The 24,515-nt window shown below is 46.5% G+C and overlaps 2 pseudogenes; both read right to left on the bottom strand.

Moving 5' to 3' along the window:
- Positions 1-1,397: 1,397 nt before the first annotated feature.
- The window catches only part of LOC148454867 (EF-hand calcium-binding domain-containing protein 12-like), a 108,791-nt pseudogene continuing 85,673 nt past the window's right edge, over positions 1,398-24,515 (bottom strand).
- On the bottom strand, positions 23,931-24,003 carry LOC148454868 (U2 spliceosomal RNA; annotated as a pseudogene).

Below are 24,515 nucleotides of genomic sequence, written 5' to 3'. Positions count from 1 at the left end.
TGAACGACATTGAGCACACCCTGCCAGGGATACACTAGACATCGCTCAGGGAGCATATCGTCTAGTGTGTACGCTCCATAAAAGTGTTGATCCAGGAAAAAGAAGGGATTTCCAGTGTGGCAGCTGCTTATTTCCCATCAAAGGAGAAAGACTCTCCTTCCTGACCGCACACAGCAATACGATGCTTTCCCTGGGTCACACTGTGCCATGTTCTCATTAGCACTATAGATACCTTTTCCCGAATGACCCAAGTCACTTGTGAGACCCTATTCCCATCTGTCCTGTATGTTTCCCATTTATAATAACTGGGACTGCATTTAATTCAGGCCAGGTTAGTGCATTTGTAAAAATATTGTCTAATGCTGAGATGGTCAATGTTGTCTTCCAATTTTTATACAGTTCATAGTTACCCAGGAAACCTAATTACAAATGTTTTATGGGCATTTATAAGCTAGAGACTGAAACCCTGCATAAAAAGCTCCCCTAGTTCTAAGAAGATAACTCGCCAAATGCGTAGCTCACAGGCTCAGCGTATTAGAGTTCATCATTACCATGTGCAAGGACGCGTTGGGGAATAATAAGCCCTGTCTTTTCATTTTCTTTGTCACGTCACTAGAGAGGTGGAATCGGATGTGTATGAAGATGATGGGCTTCTATAAATCACACCATAACTGTATAACTGTAATCACCTCAAACTACACATAAAGCTGAGGTAGTGCCACATATAATAGCTTCATAATCATAACCGGTACATGTGATTGGATATTCCTTGCGGCAGTTGCTATTACACATACTGAGGGGCGTTTATGAAATCTGACGCATAGATAATTGGGTAGAAAATGTGCTAATACCTATAGCAACCAATCAAAGCCAGAGGGCGCCCTGGGTTGTGCCGTCTCCGTCATTCAATTAACTCATTACATTCGTTATTTAATAACTAATACCCAACATCACCTTAGATTTCGTAGGCCCTCCACCTCCCGCACCATAAACAGTGACGAAAATAACAAATGTAACTTCTGATTTTATTACATTTAGACAACAGACGTTTCAGAGAGGTCTTAAAGGGGGGATCCACTAAGCGATTTAAGCAAGCGATTGCACGATAATGATGTCGTTATCGTGCAATCGCTTGTAAATCGCGCATGCATCGGGGATGTTTCGGACGGAAGTGACCCGCGATGCGCGTGCCCGCGGGTCGCTTCTAACATCCGACATCGCCCGTACATGCAGGTCAAGCTGACGATCTCGTCAGGTTCTGCATGTGCGGGGATGAGGGATGTGCCGGGACTGAACGAGTGAACTTTCAGTCTAGGCACATCACTATTCAAACGACAGCACGATTGCAATGTCGCAATCGTGCTGTCGTTTGTATGTCGCTAAGTGGATACCCCCCATTAGCCTCTGTGATTGATTTGGTTCCTAGTCAGTGACGGGTTCGAGCCTCTCTCAGCAGCTTTCAGCAGATAGATGTGAAGCTTCTCCGCAAGGTGTCCTGGCCAAAATGCATTGTCATCCGATGTAAGAACCGCCGCTTCAGGTTTATAAAAATAATAAAGAATAAAGGGGGATAATAGTATTATATATTCCACATATTGAGATGTTTTAAGAACTTTTTTAGTAAAGACACTGCCAAGGTCATGTTGGAGATGGGCAGGGCCTCTTTGTTCCGCATATAGATAGCTTGGGGTTATAGGGAAGGATTGCATTTAGTAGAACATAACTAGAAGCTGTCGGTGATGTAACCAATAGGCTCACTTCATGCTATTTATAGTCGATAAATTATTTTCAAATTTGTATTCAGTTTCTTATTGTAATCCAATCAAAACTGAACAATCTGAAAAAAATCTATATATTTTTTTAATATGTTATAGAAGATGGTGAACTGCACCATCACCCCCATGCGTGGGGTCTATATGAAAAGTAAAAACGTACTGTCACGATTTGAGGGGAAAGTCCCTATGTCAGACTTGCCTACCCTCCCGATTCAGTCAGAAGCTTCCTGAAAATCTGGTGCCGCGCCCGGCCCCCTGGAAAGGCAGGAAAGTCTCCCGGAGGCCGCCTACCCCTTCCCCCCCCGTGGGCCCTGATGACGCGATATGAGCTAAATTGTGTCATTGTGGACCCGTCCCCGTCAATTTCCGCACTGTGAAGAGGGGGTGGGGGCCATGTTGACGTGATTGTGGTCACGTCCCTATGCTCCACCCCCTATAGAGTATCATCCCCGCATCACGCCCTCTTTCAGATGTGATACCCCTCCCCGCTGTGGAAGCCTGACAACTCCCTCCCGGAAGGAGGGAGCTGAAAGTAGGCAAGTACGCCCTCTGCGGGCAGTTGGGAGGTGTAACACCACCATGGTACCTCTGCTACCAGCAGCAACTGAAGGGACCCCGAGGGGTGTTTGGTTCCCTTTTTGAATGTGCTTGGGAATTGTGCGCTAGATTTGTCTTGGTAAAAGTGTCGCTATATATGGAGGGGTGGTGTATTCTGGCCAGTGGCCGTACTGAATGACATGTACGGATCAGTCTTTGTACCAGGACTCTGAACCCCTTTGTCCTCCCACAGCTCACCCAATCATTTCCTGAAACTGCTCATACATCATCCAACATCTCAGAGTTTCTTTCCTCACTCTTTTCTTGCCCCTCACTTTAGTCCTGACCCATTTGACATAGGTTTCCAGAGGATACGGGCCATCGCTAGGAAATACAAAACAGAATGGAGGAAGTATTGAATAAGAAGGATACAAGTAACATAAAACCCTGAAACAAAACTTCCATTCAAGAAATGACAAACAATCTCCCCCAATCTTATTTGGGTCAAGTCAATTTGATAAAGATGATTGTGTTCTCTAACTTATAACAGCCACTCCAGGTCTCGCCAATTTTACTTACATCTGGGGCTATGGGTTCGCTCAGCTGGGAATTCCCATGTTTTATTTGGCAGAACTAACAGTAACGCATAGCCCTGTTTAAGCTTAAGCAAAGTATGTCTGAGAGTGGTATAACTTTCTTAAATGTAAAGCTACAACTAATATCCCTCTCACACCAAGGCAAGGACCCGGGGAAAAAAAACAGGTTGTGTGTCAGTGTGAATAGTTTAACCTGGGTTATGTGACCCAGGTCCGTGGCCATGGTCATGACCAGAGCTTTTCCCGGGTCTAAGCCAGGTACGCTGTGGTCAGAAAGGGTGTTCCTGGGTTACCCTACTAAGCTCATTGGCGGATCGGAAGAGGTCAGTGATGATATCGTCTACAAGCTGCAGAAGAACAGCAATGGTGACTTGGCAGGTGAAAGAGCTTCTGTCTATTCCAGGGGAAGAAGAGATAAAAAGTTTGTTATACCCCTTTCAGACATAAGCCTGGGCTCCAACATGGCTCCAACCCGTGATTTTGAACACAGCTTCAACCTGTGCCCCAGCTAGGGTTCCCCTTCCACACTAATGACTTGGATCAAATATTGATTCATCCCTTATGGGACAACAGAGCTATCTCCACTAACTGTAGACTTCTTAGGTGGTTTTCTGATTTCTAGAAAGTCAGGGTGGGACTCTCGCGTTGGCTGGACATGTTCCACAAATGTCATACTGTTGTTGAAACTTTAATTGAAACATTGCCATACTCCTGTGCTATGCTTAAGGCACGTACATATACAGAATGTTTCTGAATATATTTCACCGAAGGTATTTGTCTCCATATAATAGCAGGGGGTGAAGATGCTTTGTGGCCTACATATGGATGGGGGTCACCTGGTCATGTCAAATTTTAGCATGACGTATATTTGTGGGGGCATTTCACCCTTGGGTTGCCCATGGGGCCCTTACAAAATCTTACTATGGCACCCAAAAATGTCTATTTAAAAGATACCATAGTGGGAAGAGGTATAGATTGTTTGCGCCATTTATACATTATGTCTATGTGTCCCCTTTGCAAAAGAGCATAGTGCTAGCACTCCCTGACACTCAGCTCTTTCCCTTGAATTTATCCTTGGACATGGTTACTGTTCCGGGCTGGCGAAGTGGCAGCTGGTGCCCTGGTCCGCAGGTGATCAGTTTGTCCCCGGGATATAATAATGCTGTTTATAGAGGCACAGACAATATGGAGAGATTTACAGGCTGTGTTACAGTATTACCTACATCTTACCATGCAGACACAATTGTATGGTCCCATGCACACCTCCAGTGAGGTCTGATTAGTATGATTCCACACTCATCTCCTGTGAGGTCTGGTTAGTATGGTTCCACACTCATCTCTTGTGAGGTCTGGTTAGTATGGTTCCACGCTCACCTCGTGAGGTCTGATTAGTATGGTTCCACTCTCACCACCAATGAGGCCTGATTAGTATGGTTCCACGCTCACCACCAGTGAGGTCTGATTAGATTGGTTCCACGCTCACCTCCAGTGAGGTCTGATTAGTTTAGTTCCACACTCACCTCCAGTGAGGTCTGATTAGTATGATTCCACACTCACCTCCAGTGAGGTCTGATTAGTTTGGTTCCATGGTCACCTCCAGTAAGGACAGATTAATATGGTTCCATGCTCACCTCCAGTGAGGTCTGATTAGTATGGTTCCATGCTCACCTCCAGTGAGGTCTGATTAGAATGGTTCCACGCTCACCACCAGTGAGATCTGATTAGTAGATACAGAAGAGTTTCTACTTTTGAATTTTGAAAATCTGATCTAGAAACATTCCTATGTCCACTGAGTGGTTTGTACTTGTGTTCCAGTGACTGCAATGAGGGGGTAATGAAATAACCAGCCCAGAACCTGCGCAGCATACAGGGGCCCCTAGGGCTGCTGGGACCTATTGCAGTTTGTAAAAGTAATTTATTTGCTCTTGATAGCACACGCTGTTATGTAATGGGTGGTGACTGGATTACCATGTTACCCTATAACATAGGGGTTCCCTACCACGGTCCTCAAGGCACACTAACAGTCCAGGTTTTAAGGATAGCCATACTTGAGCACAAAGAACTTAGGGCCTGATTCAGAGCCGGACGCTATTTGCGAACGGTCGTTCAGAAAAAGGGGCCGGCTATTTAAATTGAGCGCTCGCTCTTTGCGGTCTGTTGATGCCTCTATGTCTGAGCGAGCGAACGAAACATGCGCTTGCCCCCTGGCCGTTTGCATCATACGTCATCTCCGCTATTTATTAGATTAATCGAGTACATCAAAATGTGTCTGAACTGCTCGCAGTGCTTGTGGTAGGTTTTACTTGACGCTGCTTTGTTAATTATGCACACCCATTAAACGCACTTTTGACCGTTTGGCACGGCTGCGTTCGGATCTCCACTCCCTGTTTTCAAGCACCTTCCCCTGTTACCACACACCAACGCCTCATTCTGTCACTCAAATTAGCAGACCTTCGCTGTTTTGAGAGTGCACGATTTCCAACCGCAATGACTGGTTGGTGCATGCGCATTACGACCCATACACATGCGCAGATGTGCGAACATTTCTCGGAGCGAACGAGCGGCCGCTTACGAGCGCCTCTGAATCAGGCCCTTAATTAGTACCTTATTTTGATTAAACCATTTGTGCTTTAGCATAGATATCACCAAAACCAGGACTGTTAGTGTGCCTTGAGGACCGAGGTTGGGAATCACTGCTATATCATACAGATGACCATGTATACTGGTGCACTTTCAAATTAATTTGCAAATATGAAAAGTCTGTCTTTCATTCATAGTTAAATGGACTGTTAAAGTTATTTTTGTCTCAATTTAATTATTTCAGTACATTGAGTGCTACATATGTTTGCATGGATACTATAATAATTTAGTATTTGACTAAAATAAAAAAAGTGATTCCCCTATTTACATAGTACATTATATAGCTTTCCCAGTTATGTTACAGAATATAGTGTCCCTACTATATACATTTCATCCTCCCCTCAGCTACAATCAGATGCTGCTTCCCCTATTTAGGCACCTCTCAGCCTTCCCTGTCTAAAGCTGAATCGGACCCTGGCACCAGAAATATCCCCAATTCAAGATGAATGTCTCTAGAGCACAGATAATAAAATTGGTTCCTCACCTCGTTCCAGCAGCTTCTCAGTGAGAGGAACCTCATAGGTCTGGCACAGTCTCAGGATCTTGTAATACTGCTGCAGCCCCTGTCTCCGGAACTGTTCCACCAGCTCTACTGTTTCCCCTTCCCCTGTAGAAGGCAGGGAATGAGCATCCACGGCAGCATTGCCAGTGCGCACCAAACGGCACTGCTCTAACTGTGCTGTCGCCAGGTTCCCTAAGCCTGACACTAAGGGCCTGATCCTGAACCATGCACAGGTTCGTAGGCGGCCGCATCTAGTGATTTTTTGCAGACCGCGCAGGCGTTGCGGGTTGCACATGCATCTATGCGAATATACGCACTATTCATAGTGGTACGCCATTTTGAGTACGGATACTAAATGGATGGCAACAATATGGATGCGCATTTTGTGGATGTTTCATGGGTTTGCTGTGTTGCGTTCTGTTATGAGTTGTGTAAATGCACAGTAAATGCCAATTTCAGACGCATCCCCTGCACCCAATATAGGGTAAGGGTAAGTGCCACTGACAGTGATGACTGCTATTCCTGTATGAAGTATAACTCTCTGGCAAAGGATGCTGAGACTTGTAGTTCAGTAACAACGGGAGTGGTGGCAATGCCTTCGTCTCTCCATCTTTGGTATCCTCACCTTTACTCTGCGCTTCCTCTCTCTGTAGTTTTTCCCAATGTCCTCCATGTCCTCATAGCTGAGGAGTCTTCTTTCCTCCAAACTGACTGGGGGCACCTGCAGAAACTGTGACCTGCTCCCCCCGCTTTGCACACTGTGGATTGGCCAAGATTCTGTTCTTATGCTTCCTAGGCCATCCAGCATCCCAGAGAGGGTCACCACAGGCTGAGAATTGCCTCCCTCAGTGTTGTGGCCGCTGGGAGGCTGGAAATACATCACTGCGTCTGCAAGGACAGCGGAAACTTATGTTTAACATGATCGTGGCCAACGGAGACACAAAATACGCAGCGTCGCAGCTCACGTTACACCCATACAAAAACAGTACTTATGCTTTTTTGTAGTGAAGGAGCAATCTGTTCTCTGTACCCACAAAGGATGATGTTACCACAGGCATAATGGTCCATGCCATGGGCAGTGTAAGTATGGTCACACCATGTTTTCTGCCATGTTATCACTATCCACTCATTTCATTGAAAATTTCCCATTAACACCACCTAAAAACTAACAGCCGTGATGTATAGATGTATGACGTAGCCACCACACTTATCATGCTCTCAGCTTTGTCTCTCATTCATTAGATAGAAAACCAATATTTGGTCAGTAATAAGACCATGGGCAACTATTCTGCAAAGGATGGATCCCCGAGGTGAGGGTGTGTAGGAGATGACCGTGTTAGTCTGACGGTTGACCCATTCATATTTTATTTTTTTATTTACAGTTTCTTATATAGCGCAGCATATTCCGTTGTGCTTTACAATTGTAAACATTAATAGAACAAAACTGGGTAATAACAGACAGATATATAAGTAGGAAGGCCCTGCTCGCAAGCTTACAATCTATAGGGAAATAGGCATTGATACACAAGGATAGGTGCTATATATTGCATTTTGGTCCAGCCAGAAGGCACAGTTGCATGACCCATTTACACCGGAATGTCAGCCAAATGTCATGAGGATGTGAGAGAAAGACGATGTGTGAGGTTGTGTGTGGACTGTGAATGGGGATGTAATTACATATGGGGCTATGAAGGTTATGTGGGTGGTTCTGGAATCTGATAAGCTTGCCTGAAGAGGTGAATTTTCAGGGATCGCTTGAAGGATTGGAGACTAGAGAAAAGTCGTATTGTGCGAGGTAAGGCATTCCATAGAGTGGGTGCAGCCCGAAGAAAGTCCTGCAACCATGAATGGGAGCAAGTAATGCGTGGGGATGAGAGACACAGATCTTGTGCTGAGCGGAGAGGTCGGATAGGGAGATATTTAGAAATGAGTGAAGAGATGTATGTTTGTGTGGTTTGGTTAATAGCCTTATGTGTAAGTAAGAGTATTTTGTATTGAATACGGTACAAAACCGGCAACCAGTGGAGGGACTAACAGAGCGAGGCAGCAGACGATGAACGTTTGGCAAGGAAGATAAGCCTTGCAGCTGCATTCATAATTGATTGTAATGGATATAGCCTGTTTTTGGGAAGACCAGTAAGGAGGCTATTGCAATAGTCAATACGGGAAATAATAAGTGCATGGATTAGAGTTTTTGCAGTGTCTTGTGTGAGATATGGTCGAATTTTGGATATGTTTTTTAGATGTATGTAACATGATTTTGAGACAGATTGAATGTGGGGAACAAAGGACAGTTCAGAGTCAAGGATGACACCAAGGCAGCGAGCTTGTGGAGCAGGGTGGACTGTCGAGTTGTCAACAGTGATAGAGAGATCAGTTTGGTAACTGTTATTGGCTGGTGGAAATATAATTAATTCTGTTTTAGAAATATTAAGTTTCAGGTGGCGAAATGACATCCAAGAAGAAAATGCAGAAAGATATTCAGTGACACGGACCAGTACAGATGGTGATAAATCTGGGGAAGATACATAGATTTGAGTATCATCTGCATACAGATGGTGCTGAAATCCAAAAGAGCTGATTAGTTTGCCAAGAGAGGAGGTATAGATTGAGAATAACAGAGGCCCTAAGACAGAGCCTTGTGGTACTCCAACTGATAGAGGTAGTGAAGAGGAGGCAGAGTCAGAAAAACGAACAGTAAAAGAGCGATCAGATAGGTAGGAAGAGAACCAAGAAAGAGCTATGTCCTTAAGACCTAGGGATTGTAGTGTGTATATGAGAAGAGAGTGGTCAACAGTGTCAAAAGCAGCAGAGAGATCTAGAAGAATTAGGAGTGAGTAATGGCCTTTAGCCTTGGCAGTGACCAGATCATTTACTACCTTAGTCAGTGCTGTCTCTGTGGAGTGTTGGGAACGGAAGCCGGACTGAAGTGGGTCCAATAAGTTATGTGAGTTAAGAAAGTGTGTGAGGCAGGTGTAGACAAATCTCTCAAGTAGCTTGGAGGGGCATGGGAGCTGGGAGATAGGACGGTAATTTGAGAGAGTGTTGGGGTCAGAGTTTTGTTTTTTCAGAATAGGAGTAATCACTGCATGCTTGAACAGTGATGGAAAGTTGCCAGTAGAGAGAGAGATTACAGATTTTAGTTAGGGTTGGGATAAGCACAGGAGACAGAGCTTTACTGATTTGTGAGGGTAAAGGATCTAGAGTAGAGGTAATACAGTAGGAGGAAGAGAAGAGGGAAGATACTTCATCTTCGTTTGTGAGATCAAATGAAGAGAATGTGCCAGAGGATTCAGGTAGAGAATCTTACTTCCATGTTCTTCTTCCTCTAGGAATAATGTCCCACTGACAGCTCCTTGTAGTTGATTTGATTTTTGCTGCTTATTGCTGAGTGAGATCACCAGGTCATCAAACTGCAAGTCACTGATGGGAAAATTAGCCTAGGAAAGAGCAGGGCTTTCGTTACAGTCCAGCAATCAGTTCAATAAACCTCTCAACTATCCAAGGTTGAATACAGGAACTGAGGAGCCTATTACATGAGGGCCAGCACCACTGGATACACTTTTTCTATACGATAGCTATATTAGAAAGATTTTTTAAATATAGTATGTATTTATATACAAGTAAGAGAAAATAAGAACCAAACAACCCAACCACCATTCTTAAATCTTCACCTCTTTTCTCACAGTCTTCAGGTCATGGCTGGAGATTTGCTTCCTCTTGCTCTTGTCTGTCTGGTTATAGAGGTCCACCAAGCACAGCCGGCACTGATTCAGGTAACCTTCCAGGATAGCCAGGGCTTCTGGGTTAGCCTGCTGGATGGTGGGTGTGATCACACGGGACTGCGAGCTCCTCATCATGCAGCAACCGCCTGCCTCAGTTTTATATGGCTGGAAGCAGAATACTATAGTTATCTGGTAACAGGGATCATCTAGTTGAGGTATATCAGATATCACAAGTATCTGGGAATAGTGAAAAGATGTTTCAAACCAGAGCAGATGCATTCTCAGTGCAGCCAATGCAAGTTCCCTGAAAACCCTTCATTATTTAATCAGAGATTTAATCAGTAAACTGAAATGCTGCCTCTACTTGGGGTGTATGTCAGTATGAGGGGGTGCCAAAATAATTTCTGGAGGGAATGCAGATCCTTGTATTGTCATGCTGGAGGATCCTGGGGTGCCACCAGGTGAGTTAGCGTTCAATATATGACCCAAAGTGGTGCTAATATTATGTAGTGTAGGAGCTGATTGGTCGGCACTTTATCTCCATCCATTTTCTCTCTCTCCAAGGCTTAGTACTTAGGGCTCAATTCAGACTCGCTCGCTAGATGCGTTCGCACGCACACAGCCTATGCAAATTCGGCACACAACCAGCAAGGCAGACGATTGCACGGCAAGGCATAAGCACACCCACTATGTCTTGGCATGTGATTGTTTTGTGTATGCAGACGCCCACCAGCCTGTCTTAAGATACCCACTAGCGCACGACATCTCCAGGAAGCGTATGCAACCATCGGTACATCGGGTACCATCAGAAGCGAACACAGCGCTTGAGGTTGACTATACCCTACCGCAAGCGCTGCGAGCACTTCAGTGTAAAAAACAACCAGGTGACGAGTACAATGACACTGCCTGTTAATTATGCACGCCTCTGATATGGCGTTAAGACACTCGGGCATGACTGCATTTGCACCTCCACTCCCCCATTTCTAGTGGCCAGCCCCTGTTACCACCCACAAACAGCTGCTCCTGTCACTCACTCTGCTGGGCTGTCTGCGAGTGTACGCTTCCCGATCGATCGGACTATGTTGCACACTGCGATGCATACGCATGCGCACATTGCAAACCATCACCAGCAACGAGCGAATGCTTCTTAGAGAGCGGGTCTGAATCAGCTCCTTAGACCCCAATTTAACTGCAATGATGCCAGGAGAAGATGAAGCAGTGTAGGTGGAACTCCAGTGCACAGAAATGGATATAGTGCTAAAGCGTGTGTGGTTGAATTGTAGTGTATTGCTATTCAGAAGTTGCTTACTGCCCTTTACCATCTTTAAATAAAGTATACCCCACATTTTTAATGACTGATTTGGGTCAATAAATAAACATTATGTTTTACCATCCTCTACCTGTTTACACCTCCTATTAATAAATAAGAATATTGTCCTTCTGTAATAATAACATGGTCTTAGCTCTCAGTATGTAAAACATGCTTAGCAAAACCAACATGGCAGCTCCCACTGAGTGGTTGAGAAGATTCATATAAGTCAGTATAAAATACCCATGTAACACTATAAAGATTTGAATGGGCAGTTACATAGAGTTTAAGGATAAGTGTTTCACATTTCTGGTTAAGTCCCACCTTAAGCTGCATCGGTGATGAAGGATAAGTTTGCCTTTTGGCTTTCGATAGGACTAAAGTTGCTGAAAACTGTAATTTCTAAGTGCTGAACCCACCGTTTCTTCAGTGGTTTCTAGGGACATTCGACTTTTGAGACTTCTCTCATCTATCCTATCCTGTACCCTGGTTTCTAGGTCTGTCAGGTCCAGTTTTCCATGCAGCCATTTGTCTATGTCCCCCATACTGTCCAACTGGGTCCTGAACTTCTGTCTTTCCAGTAACCAGTCAGAAATGTTCTGACCGATGTTACTAGTCTCTCCGATCTCAGCCATCCTTTCAGATTCTGACTTAATGATACTGCCAGAAGCCACAAGCGATGGTTCCGTAACCTCTACTGACCCAGATTGCAATTTTTCCACAAATTCTCCTACTTATTCTGCTATTTCCATGGGCGACAGATCTCTGGAGCTTACACTAGGGCTGGTCCTGGAATGGAGAAATATGTAAGCGGCTGAACATGTCCAGGATCATTGTTTTAGCAGTTCTGCTTCACAAAACAACATTAGACTCTAATTTGATCGCAAACGCAAATTAGGTTCACTGAAAAAAAAAAATCACAAATTGCGACACCCATACAAAGCAACACCGATGACTATTTTAAGTGTGGGTCTTGGACAGGAGCCTATGCGCCTGATTTATGCCAGACACATATCACAGACACTTACTCCTCACCTGCACCCATGTTGGAAACCATTTTTATAAATGTAACAACCACATTCACTGTTACGCATCAAATACATTTTGAATCCTGGCGGTGACCATCGCTACGGCATAGCCGCTCGTGCAAAATCGCCTACTGCGTCCAACATCGACATTGCGTGCAATTTTGGATTAAGCCCAAGGAACAGAGGAATTGTGTAGCTGGAAGGTTATGCTGGAACTTGCAGTGCCACTACCGGCTGAACCTGGACTAGATGGCAGACATAAACCACTCCTGAAAATGACCAAATAATAATAGATAATGAGAATAGCCTCCGGCTGGACAGCATGGTACCTTGCAGTAAAAAAACAGGGACAAATATATAAAATTGTACCCACTGTAAAAAATTTGATATCAGGGCTGTCACACCCCATGCATTAGTGATGATATCAATCAGGCTTCTAGGCTATAATAAGTTAACACAGGTCTAGGCAACGTCACGCACTCCAGCTCATCTGGTACTACAAGTCCCAGCGTGCCCTGCCACAGGGTTATAATGCTCTAACAGCAAAGCTGTGGCAGGGCATGCTGGGAGGTATAGTTCCACAGCAGCTGGAGTGTCACACTTTGCCTAACCCTGCTAAAAAAAAAAACTAGTGTATAAAATAAAGTACCCCTGACATGAAGGAGCAGCTCCCCAGCTATGCTCTGTAGGTGCAGGAACCTTCCAGTCCCTCTTACATCCAAGGCTTGTTGCTTTCAAGGTACCATGGTGATGGCCCGACCCCACTCTCTGATTGACCTGGTTAAAACATGTCCCCAAATGTCTGACAGTGGGTCTGGCGTCGTCTCCATTTTCTTGAAGACCGAAGCTGGTTGATGATAAGGATGTGGGCTCAAGGAAAATGTCTCCTGTACTGGAGACAAGTTGTTTAATTAATAAAAAATAAAATAATAATAAAACAAATGTCAGAAATCAGAATTCTGTTTTGCTGCCAGTGAGTGTTTGGCTCTCTGCTGCCGGTAATATGCCTCACAAGCTAACATCTGATTTCCTGTGGAAGCAGCAGAGCAAGTTTGTGTCAGAACCGTGGTGTGTACCCCAAATGGATGAGTAAGTTGTGTTTTGTTCACTTTCTGAGGCAAAAGATCTTCTAATTGACATGATGTTAGTCCTGGTGGGATGATACTACGTGAGTTTGCATGGAATGATTTTTTTGTTATTATTGTACTGTAGGTGTAGAGGGGTGTGTATAAAAAAAAGTAGGATATAAGGAGATTTTGGGGTGCTTTGAGGGTACTTAAAAAAAAATTACAAATGTATTATTTTTCAATGAGAAAACTACTGTAATTAGATTTGGGGTGATTAAACTAACAAGTTGATTTTGGGGTAATTTGAGGCACATGGGGTTCTGCAGGTTGTTCCAACATTGTATCCTAAAACAAAGATTTTCCCTACAATGGTCGGTATTCAATTAGTTTAACGTCCGAGATAAAGTTCGCCTGCCCGACTTTCCGTCTACATCACGTGTTTTGGACACGGAAACTTATTGTGTGCGCCCCAGATATTCACCCTATTTAATTCCAAACCACGCAAAAATGGCAAGCCGCGAAGTCGGAACAGGCGGAAAGTGCTGTCAGAAATGGGAAAATCAGCCTGAACCCCCCAAAAAGATGCACTAACATTGGGGATCAGTGTAGATGTGTCTGAATAGCTCTTATAAATCTATTTGGGGTACTTAAGTTGTGTTAATTGCTTCTTATTAGCGTCTTTGCACAAGTGGTGAAGAATGGCATAAAGCAGGCTTTTTGGGGAAAATAAATAGTCCTGTATAAATTTGGGGTACATGAAAATGGGTGCTAGCAGGGTTTAAAGTCTCTAAAGTGAAGTTTTAAATATCGTGAAAAACGCACCTGCTGCATGCACCTGCAATCCTAAAAACACCTGACCCATCCTTACAGACCCCCAAAAAGTCTATTTCACTAGTTTTTATGCTTGTCCCCCTACTTTTTACTTCGCCCCCAAAATGAAAGTACTTTTTTGGGGTGTTCTTTTTTTTCTGAATTTTTTGACACAGTTGTCCTTTGGGGGGGCTGTCCCAAGGGTTCTGAGTGGTTTCCCCACCTTTGCACCCCAAAATAAAAAGATTGCACTTCTTTTCTCCTGCTATACAGAGGCGCATCTTTTTTGCCTATTACATTGCATTGACTTTCCATGTACGCGAAAAGCGGCTGGAATTGAATATGGAGATAAGTTTCCGCCACGCAATAAGCCGAGATCGGCGATACTTTTCCGCGGATCTCGGCTTTTTGCGTCTAATTGAATATGGCCCCATGTCTCACCCCCAGGGAGGTGCGGATGGAAAAATTTTGTGTTTACTCTGGTGGGTTCAGTGCATACTTGCCTACTTTTGAGAAAGCATTTCAGGGAGATTGTGAAAGCAGCACCTATGAGCGCGGCAGTAAAGTGGGCGTGTACTGCTACATCTGAGAGGCATGTCATAAAATTGATTTATAGCCACATGTAAATGAGCCCCAAAGAAGCTAGTAACATCTACTTGTTGATGAAAACACACTGATACTTCTCAGAAAATACATGTAACCATAGGGATCATTGTGCTTTATAACCAATGCAGGTAAATTATACTAATGATCCCATTATAATGTATATATCTCTTTTTTTTCTTTTATATAACAGTGTCATAATGGGGGTAAGATGAAATGAGGGAGATTGGTAGACTCTTCAGGGAGACAGGGAAATTGCTGCTATTTCAGGGAGTCTCCTGCACAATGAGGGAGGGTTGGCAAGTATGGTTCAGTGCGATTTCCTATTGGATTGCAACATGAATTTGCTATGTGAATTTGCAGAGAAAACATCAACTCGCACCTCACAATTCGCACCGAATTGGATTCGTTCCTGTCAGTAAGCAGTGTGTATTGCAGTGTCTGTGTCAGTAAGCAGTGTGTATTGCAATGTCTGTGTCAGTAAGCAGTGTGAGGCATTGTCCTTGTCAGTAAGAGGTGTGTGGCTGTGTCAGTAAGCAGTGTATTGCAGTGTCTGTGTCAGTAAGCAGTGTGAGGCATTGTCCATGCCAGTAAGAGGTGTGTGGCTGTGTCAGTAAGCAGTGTGTATTGCAGTGTGAATCATGTCCATGTCAGTAAGCTGTGTGTGGCTGTGTCAGTAAGCAGTGTGTATTGCAATGTCTGTGTCAGTAAGCAGTGTGAGGCATTGTCCTTGTCAGTAAGAGGTGTGTGGCTGTGTCAGTAAGCAGTGTATTGCAGTGTCTGTGTCAGTAAGCAGTGTGAGGCATTGTCCATGCCAGTAAGAGGTGTGTGGCTGTGTCAGTAAGCAGTGTGTATTGCAGTGTGAATCATTATCCGTGTCAGTAAGCTGTGTGTGGCTGTGTCAGTAAGCAGTGTGTATTGCAGTATCTGTGTCAGTAAGCAGTGTGAGTCATTGTCCTTGTCAATAAGTGGTGTGTGGCTGTGTCAGTAAGCAGTGTGTATTGCAGTGTCTGTGTCAGTAAGCAGTGAGTCATTGTCCTTGTCAGTAAGCAGTGTGTGGCTGTGTCAGTAAGCAGTGTGTATTGCAGTGTCCGTGTCAGTAAGCAGTATGAGTCATTGTCCATGTCAGTAAGTGGTGTGTGGCTGTATCCATGTCAATAAGAAGTGACAGCATCAGTAAGGAGGGACGCAGGAGGGGCGTGGGCATTTAATAGGTTAGACAAGAATATATATGAAGTCACTCCTTTTGCTTTAGATAACTTGTTTTGTTTTCTTACATTACAGCCTCCAGCCTCAGAGAGTCCGTCTGGACCACAGCCGTATAGCGGTGAGGTTACACAGCAGATGTAGCAGCAGCATCCTGCCCACCTGAAATCCATCCTGCCCACCTGACTACCTGAAATCCATCTTCTTTGGATGAGTAAGTCAGAACCAGAAACTGCTCTGGTCACACAGGTGGCATGTGATAGAAATGCAATAGAATTTCAAAGCAAGTTTCTACTGCAGGGTCCATAGGGTATCCACAGGATACCTTGGGGTATAGGCGATGGCTCTGCCGTCGGGCACCACACAGTTAATCTTTTAGTCCCTGGATGCACTGGGTCCTCCTCTCCTATACCCTGCCCCCAGGCCAAGGTACCTTCAGTTTCGTAGGTGCCCGGCCGGAGTCGGGTCACTGCACAGAAGGGATGCTGATACAGCCCCTGAAGATCTTGAAGAATGGTCAGCATGGACAGTCCAGTGGACATCCATGCTGCCACTCCGACACCCCGCCGGCGCCGACCACCGGTACTGATCCGGGGAACTCGGCGGGCTCCTAGGGGTTCCAGCTAGTGGGAACCCCTGGGGGTCTTGGACTGTGGCCGGATCTTCACGGGGGACATTGAGGTAAGCAGCGGATGTCTGCAGTAGGCCCCCGCTGAAGCACAGTCCACCTTTTTGTCCCCAGGGCTGGGGGCTCCCTGGGGACGGCTGCTTGTGGAGCCAGGCAAGAGCCTGCGATCACTGAACCGCTGGGATATGGGGCTGGAGCACCACGGAGTTGCGCTCCAGCATCCTGGGAGTTAAAGGCATGCCAGGGGAGCGTGCTTCCCTGTATAGAACAGGCGGCGCCTCCCCCGATGCACACAGCGACGCTTTTTCCTCAGTGATTCAGCGGGCTGTTCCAGCGTTCCTCACCCGGGCCCGCCCACACTGTGCTCTCCGGTGCCCATCTTTTTTGAGCTACAACGCTGGTCTCACACAGCGGTGCCTGGTTCCCCCCTGCATACCTCTCCTCCAGTAGTAAGGACAGAGTATGCAGCACTATTCCTACTAGACATTAGGTCTTGTAGTCGATTATAGTGCTATTGTGCAGGTTATTTTTTCTGCATAGTTGGTGACTTATGCTAGCGCTGTGTCTGATTTCTTCTGTCAGCCTTTTTTTGCTATCCCTTTATCTTTCCTCCCTTCAGTCCTCTCATTACTGTACCGTCAGGGTGGGAATTGACTCACAGTCAGAAGTTCTCACTGTGTGGTGGGTCACATTATGTATCCTGTCTGGGAGCGAAGATTCAATGCTAAATAGTGCTCCTCACCAACTTGCCTGCTCCAGATGTAAAGTAGGTAGAGGAGAAGGGGATGTATGTCAGGAGGGTTTATGTACAGCTATATTATGCCCTTTCCTGTACCCCTACTGTGCCTGAAATGTCACAGGAGCCTCCATGGTCTTGCCTACACATGCTCTAAATGCCTTAGTGGATCAGTTGTCTGCCCCTCCTGCGTTCCCCCCACTGGCATAAAGGTGGCATAATGTCCTCCTCCACAGGCGCTTCCCCCCCGCAGAACCTATCTGGGTTAACACTTTGTCCACTACGGTTCAGAACCTGATGGGTGGGTTACAGGAACCTCCGTTTAGGCCTGCTAAGAGACCGTTGTTACCCCCCCATCACTCAAGTATAATGATGACATGTAGTCTGATGAGGGTGAACTCCTGCATTTATCTGATTCTGAGCCCCCTCCCAAGGGAGTTGAGTCTGAATGGTAATGCTCATCATGGACAATGGCCTTCCCACGGCTATGCCTACGTACGCTTATTTTAAGGAAATGATTTAACCGCTAAGGTACCTGGCTTATGCATACCCCTTTGCAGACAACTATTTCACTAAATGGGACTCTCCCTCTTAGGTGGATTCTCATGTGACACGCTTGAATTCAGCTGTGTACATTAATGAGGCAACTTTGGATTCTTACTTCAAGGATTTCGGCAGCGGCGGTGTCCGCTCGCCGCTCCTTGTGGTATGTTCTTGGAGAGCAAATGCGGAATCCAAGAAGGGATTGGAATGCTTACCTTATAATGCTCAGGTTCTGTTTGGCCCTGATTTAGTCAAAATTGTGGATACACTGGCAACACCTAATTTTGCATGCCTGCCTTGAGCTCCTACTCCATCCTGATCTGGGAGCTCGTCTTTTTGATTCTATCGTCCCCAGGGTAAGCCTAAGGTGCAGTGCTTTCCGAGACCCTCTGGGGCCAAGAAACAGACTTGGAGCGGTAGATGTCCGGCCGCCATACCGGACGACAAACCCTCAGCCTGGCGGGTCAGGCCTCCCCTTGGGGAGCCCCAAGGTGGGGACTGACTTCTACTGTTTGCCCAGGGCTGGTGTCAAACCACCGCAGACGGACTGGGTCCTCCTCACTTAGGTAAAGGAAGTGGTCTCCCACGGATATGCCCTATCCTCCCGAGAAGACCTCCCCATCAATTTTTCACCGCAGGCCTTCCTTCAGTTTAAGAAAGTGCCCTGGAAATCCAGTAGGTGGTGCGTTCTATGCTCCTGGCAGGGGTCATAGTGCCTGTCCCATCACCCCACAGAGGGATGGGTTATTATTCCCACCTCTTTCTGGTACAGAAAAACGTGCGGTGCATACCATCCTAGCCTCAACCTCAAGTTCCTAAACAGATTACAAAAGGGTACCTCTGTTCAGGATGGAACCTCTGCGTTCCATTGTATTAGCTATGGAACTTGGAGACATTGTGGTGTCTCTGGGCAACCAGGTTGCCTACCTGCATGTCCCTATTGCAACATCTCATCAATGTTTCCTCAGATTTGCTGCACTGGATCACCATTATCAGTTTCAGGTCTACCCTTTGGTCTCTCTACAGCACCACGGGTATTTACTAAGGTAAGGGTGGTCATGGCGGCCCTCCTGAAGTTTCAGGGGGTTCGCCTGCTTCCCTATCTGGATGACCTCCTACTGTTAGCAGGATCTCCAGAATTACTATGCAGCCATCTGCAACTGACTATATCGGTGTTGCAGACCCTCGGCTGGCGGATGGATTGGAAGGAGTCTTCACTTATTCCATCCCAGAGGAAGTTCCATCTGAGTGCACTGTTGGACTCTCAACAGCAGAGAATCTTCTTAACAGAGGCGAAGCTCTCGGCGTTGCACACAAGGGTACGCATTTGTCTTCAAGGTCGCCGAGTATCCATTACTGGGGTCCATGGTGTCAACATTTGACATGGTGGATTATGCCCAGTTTCACTCCAGACCTCTGCAGAGGTTGACTCTCTCCAGGTGGGATGGATTGTCCCGTCGGATAAAGTCACAAATGATGGTGCTTTCTCTGGTGGGGCGCCTGTCTCTAACTTGGTGATTACAGACGTCTCATCTCATCAAGGTATCCTGGGCTGAGTCCTTCTCACGACGGGTGCCAGTCTTCGGGGCTGGGGGGCTGTGACGGGTCCACATGTTTTTTTAGGGACGGTGGGCTTCAGCGGAATTGGCGCTTCTGATGAATATCTTGGAACTTCGGGCAGTGTTCAAAGCACTACAACATGTAAGACTTATTCTGCACAGACAACCAGTGCAAATTCAGTCAAATAACGCCACTATAGTGGCTTACTTAAACTGTCAAGGGAGGAACAGGAAGTCAGACGGCCCTTAATGAGGTATCCTACATTCTGACTTGAGCGGACGGCAATCTCCCGGCCATCTCGGCTGTGTTCAGGAGTCCTCAACTGGGAATGGTCTCCTCACCGGGAGGTATTTCAGCTCCTAGGGGACAAATGGGGCCTTTCAGATATAGACCACATGGCCTCCAGACACAGCCGCCAGCTGCTTGTGTACGGGTCCAGAAAAAGAGACGCAGAGTTTCTCCTGGTAGACACACTGTCGGTTCTGTGGATCTTCCAGTTTGTTTCCAGTTTGTGTACCAGTTTCCTCCGTTATCCCTTCCTCCTTGTGTGCTTCAAAAGTTCAAGCAAGAAGGGGGTACGATCCTGCTGGTGGCTCCAGCATGGCCCAGCCATCACTGGTACTCTGCAGAGTCTCTCCATCGACACTTCGTTGCTGTTGCCTCAACGTTCGGACCTGTTGTCTCAGGGTACTTGCTTTTACTCGGATCTGGGTCATCTGTCTTCGATGGCGTGGCTTTTGAGACATCCCTCCTATGGGCTAAGGTATTCTCCAACTATGTGGTTAACACCATGCGCAGAACTCGGATACTCGCTTCTGCCAGGATTTACAACAGGGTGTAGTTTACCTAGTTGATGGGTGTCACCCAGGGGGTACAATCCCCAGGTATTTTGGATATCCAGGGCTCTGGCTTTCCTACAGGTGAGTTTACAAGTCGCCTTGCATCCTTGAAGGTGCATGTTTCCGCACTGTCAGTGTGGTTTCAGCATAGGATTGCTCCACTTCCTGATATCTGCACTTTTATGCAGGGTGTCCTTCGCATTCAGGGCCTGATTCAGAGCCGCTCGTAAGCGGCCGCTCGTTCGCTCTGAGTGATGTTCGCACAACTGCGCATGCGTATGGTCGTAATGTGCATGCGCCAACCAGTCAGTGCGATCGGAAATCAAGTGCTCGCCAAATAGCGAGTGCCTGCTAATTTGAGTGACAGGATGAGGCGTTTGTGGGTGGTAACAGGGGAAGGTGCTTGAAAACGGGGAGTGGAGATCCGAACGCAGGCATGCCAAACGGTCAAAACGGGCATTTTAAGGGTGTGCATAATTAACAAAGCAACGTCATCGGCCATGTCACTTGGTTGTCTCTTAACCTGAACTGTTCGCATGATTGCGGTAGGATAAACCTACCACAAGCACTGCGAGCAGTTCAGATGCCTTTCGCTGTACTTGATTAATCTAATAAATAGCGGAGATGACGTAGGATGTGAGCAGCCAGGGGGCGTCTTTACAAAATAGCGAGCGCATGTTTCGTTTGCTTGCTCAGACATTGAGGCGCCAACAGACCGCAAAGAGCGAGCGCTCAATTTAAATAGCCGGCCCCTTTTTCTGACCGAGCGAGCGCAAATAGCGTCCAACTCTGAATCAGGCCCTCAGCCTCCCTTTGTCCCTCCAGTGGCTTCTTGGGATTTGGCTGTGGTCCTTAGGGCTCTCCAAGGACCTCCATTTGTACTCCTGGGCTCAGTAGACTTCAAATGGCTTACAGCTAAGACTGTATTTCTTCTAGCTATTACTTCAGCTAGAAGGGTGTCAGATTTGAAGGCTCTTTCTTGTCGCCCTGCCTCGCCCTGGTTTTCTTCCTAAGGTGGTGTCTGGTTTCCACATTAATGACCAGGAGCAGGAGCAGAGATTCAGGTAAGTATATTTTTATATATATATATATTTTTTTTTTAACCTATCTGCACAACGAGGAAGGGGAGTGGCTACTACTGAGGGGACCTCTACTGGGGGAGGGGTGGCTACTACTGGGGGCGCCATTGGGAGAACCTCTACTGGGGGGGGCTACTCTACTGGGGACTACTACTTGGGGGGGAACTACCACTGGGGACATTATAAAAGGGGCCTGCTACTAGAGGCACTGCACTCGGGGGACCACTACTGGGGGCAATAATAGGAAGGGCCACTACAGGGGGCACTGGATAGGGGGGATCACTACAGGGTGCCTGCATAAGGGGACCACTACTGGGAAAACTGCATGGGGGGACTACTGCTGGGGGCACTATATAAAGGGCACTGCATAGGGGAATACTGCTACTGGGCGCACTGCATTGTGGGGACTGCTACTGGGGGCACTGCATAAGGGGGAACACTACGTGGGGCACTACATTTGGGGGGGCCACTAATGGGGGTACTGAGTAAGGGGAACTAATTGGGGGCTGTATAAGGGGGACCACTACTGGGGATACTATATAAGGGGCACTACTATGGGCCTGCATAAGAGGGACCACAACTGCATACTGGGGATACTGTATAAGAGGTACTACTGGGGTTAAGGTGCATATGGATAGGAATGTTCAGTTTGAAAATAAAGGGGTGTGTCATGTTGACACGCCCCATTTTTAAGTGGCCACGCCCATTTTTTTGCCATGCGCGCATTTGGCGCGCGCACATCAGGGGGGGGCTTCCTTTTCAAATTTGCCCTGGGCTCCAAATACCCTAGTTACACCACTGCCTGGGACTAAAAGATTAACTGTGTGGTGCCCGACAGCAGAGCCATCGCCTATACCTAGTGGCGTATCTACAATGGGTGCAGTGTGTGCGGGGCACACGGACCCCCGGGGGGCCCCGCACCGCACTCCCTGCACCCATTTTTTTACTTACTTACCTGTGCGTGTCCCGCATCGGGTGTCAGCGCTGCTCAGAACACCTTGAAAATGGCCACTGCGACCATTTTCCAGCGCTCTGCACATGCGCAGTAAGCTCCGGGCACACTCTAGTGCCCAGAGTGTATTAAGGCTCTGGTGACTGACCAGCCGTGTCAGTTGGCTGCTAGCCACCAGAAAGAGAGAGGGGGCCCCGCATGGTGAGGGCCCCCTCCTCTCTTAAGACGCCCCTGCCTATACCCCAAGGTATCCTGTGGAACCCTATGGACTTGGTAGAAATAGAGATAACAAAGGTAAGTTCTTACCATAACTCTTATTTTCCAGTTGCACCAGACACCATGTATGCCCTAATATTTAGTTAGAATAAACCCCACAGATATCATTCTCTCTCAACTCGGGAAAATGGGGGTGCTACCATGGACATATTGTTAAATCAAGTAGGGGAATAAAAAAAGGGGGGAAATATCCATAGTGGTGCACTAAACAATACATAAAACATAAGTTTGAATAATTTGTATATATAATAGCAAGGCACTAAAAAGTGAAAATACAGTATATTTAAAAAGAATTTGGTGTGTGTAATGTAAATGAGTGTATGCTCCTGATCCACTAAATGTCCTATTATAGATGTTGAGTATAGGTCGGCATATGTGTGTGTCTATCAGTATAGACAATTCCATTTCCATATTGATCTCACATACAGGTGATGCACTAAGTGCTTCGGTTAATATATGTATAGTATGTTATATACCATAGCATATCAGGGATGTTATTCAATAGAGAAGAGGAAATAACAATTCTCCAAAATATGGTCCTATAATTATTGGTTATCGCCTCACATTTTTTTTTTTTTTTCCAAACACCCAGTGGAAAACAGTGCAAAACTGTGCTGGGGGCATAGGACCTTGGACCCTCTCCAAAAGGAGAAGGGCCCCGTTACTCCCAACTCCTCAGAGCCAAAAGGTCAACTGAGGAGAAAAGGGTCTTCGGATCTCCCCTCGCCGAAGCTTGAGGAGACCCCTTGAGTCCCCGACCCCGGAGCCAAAAGGCCCCTTAGGGGGCAAGGGACCTTCAGACTTCCCTCCGCCTCACGGCTTGGGGTCGTCCCTTTCTCCCCAGGGTTGGCCGAAGCTTCCCCCTGGGGAATGAACAAAAACCTTCAGCCCTCCCCAGAAGGAGTGGGCCATGGCCACAAGGGGAGAGGGTGGCCCATAAGGGTCTCACCTAAACCCCATCAAAACACGTGACACAACACACAAATAACATAAAAATGTGTGGTGAAGGTGCAAAAAAAGTGCAAACACACGTGTAAAATAAATAAATAAATAAGACCCCAGCCTTACAGGCTGCGAGAAAAATAAAAATTATCCTTGCCCTAGCCAGAAGGCCGGGGCAAAGGAAAGGTGCAGACAGAAGTAGGTGAAGTGCAAGTGCAAAGTGCCGTACTAGTGCAGTAGGTGTGACCAATACCCGTGCATTTTCAGGCACCCCTGGCTCTGCCATACCAGGGGCACAGGCACCTCGGGCTTCAGGCTGCTCCCGGCCCTGGCAAGACCAAGTGTTTCTCCGTTCCCTGCCAGGGTACTGGACCAACCCCCTTAAGAGAGCAGGTACTATGCCCCAGCCGTTCTCCGCTCCAACGCAGGGGCCTCCTTCACCCCCATTTAGGACAGCGGATACTAGCGCCGAGTGTTTCCCCACTCTCTACCAGGAGTCAGTCCTCCCCCAGCACAGTACTCCACAGGGTTTTTCCCCATTCTCCCCCAGAAGCGACATCCAAACCTCTGGAGGCAGAACAGGTACTCCACCCCATGTTTCCCAAGAACAGATACTACACTTGATCTTAGCCAAAAGGCCGAGAAGCGATGTAAATGTAAATGTAAATAAAAATAAAATCTGTTGCTATGAGTGTAGCAGCAATAGAGAAGAATTACACTGCACATATGCTGTAACATTTTTTGGTCAAAAATAGAAGTAATAAATCTAATTATACCAAGAGGTACAAGATGTGAGGTGACAGTTTTCCCGTGGGACCCTCCCCCCTCTTACTAATTTCCTGCGACACCCCTCTCCCTGCTGAGCCAACCTGTCTGCCACCTTGGAAGTCAGCAAATTTGGTACACAGGCTTATTGCAGAGTATGATGTGAATGTGCATTAATAGAGTACATGGGGCTACACTAAGAGGTAATAACTTCAGAAAGAAAACTAAGTTCATGGACTTGCCCTGATTTATCTTTGCTTATTATTACAAGGAGCTCACTATTGCCCCAGAATGACTCTCTTTGGTGTGAGAGAACTAGTGATCCGGGCAGCAGGTACAGTACATGTGTGCAGAGAAATATGGGGCCCAGTACAGAGGAATTAGGCTGTGTTTCTGG

Source organism: Taudactylus pleione, unplaced genomic scaffold (genome assembly GCF_031769625.1).
Source record: "Taudactylus pleione unplaced genomic scaffold, aTauple2 ptg000969l, whole genome shotgun sequence".
Classification (NCBI taxonomy): domain Eukaryota; kingdom Metazoa; phylum Chordata; class Amphibia; order Anura; family Myobatrachidae; genus Taudactylus; species Taudactylus pleione.
Note: the sequence above shows the minus strand (reverse complement) of the source record. Positions and strands in the feature narration are given on the sequence as shown.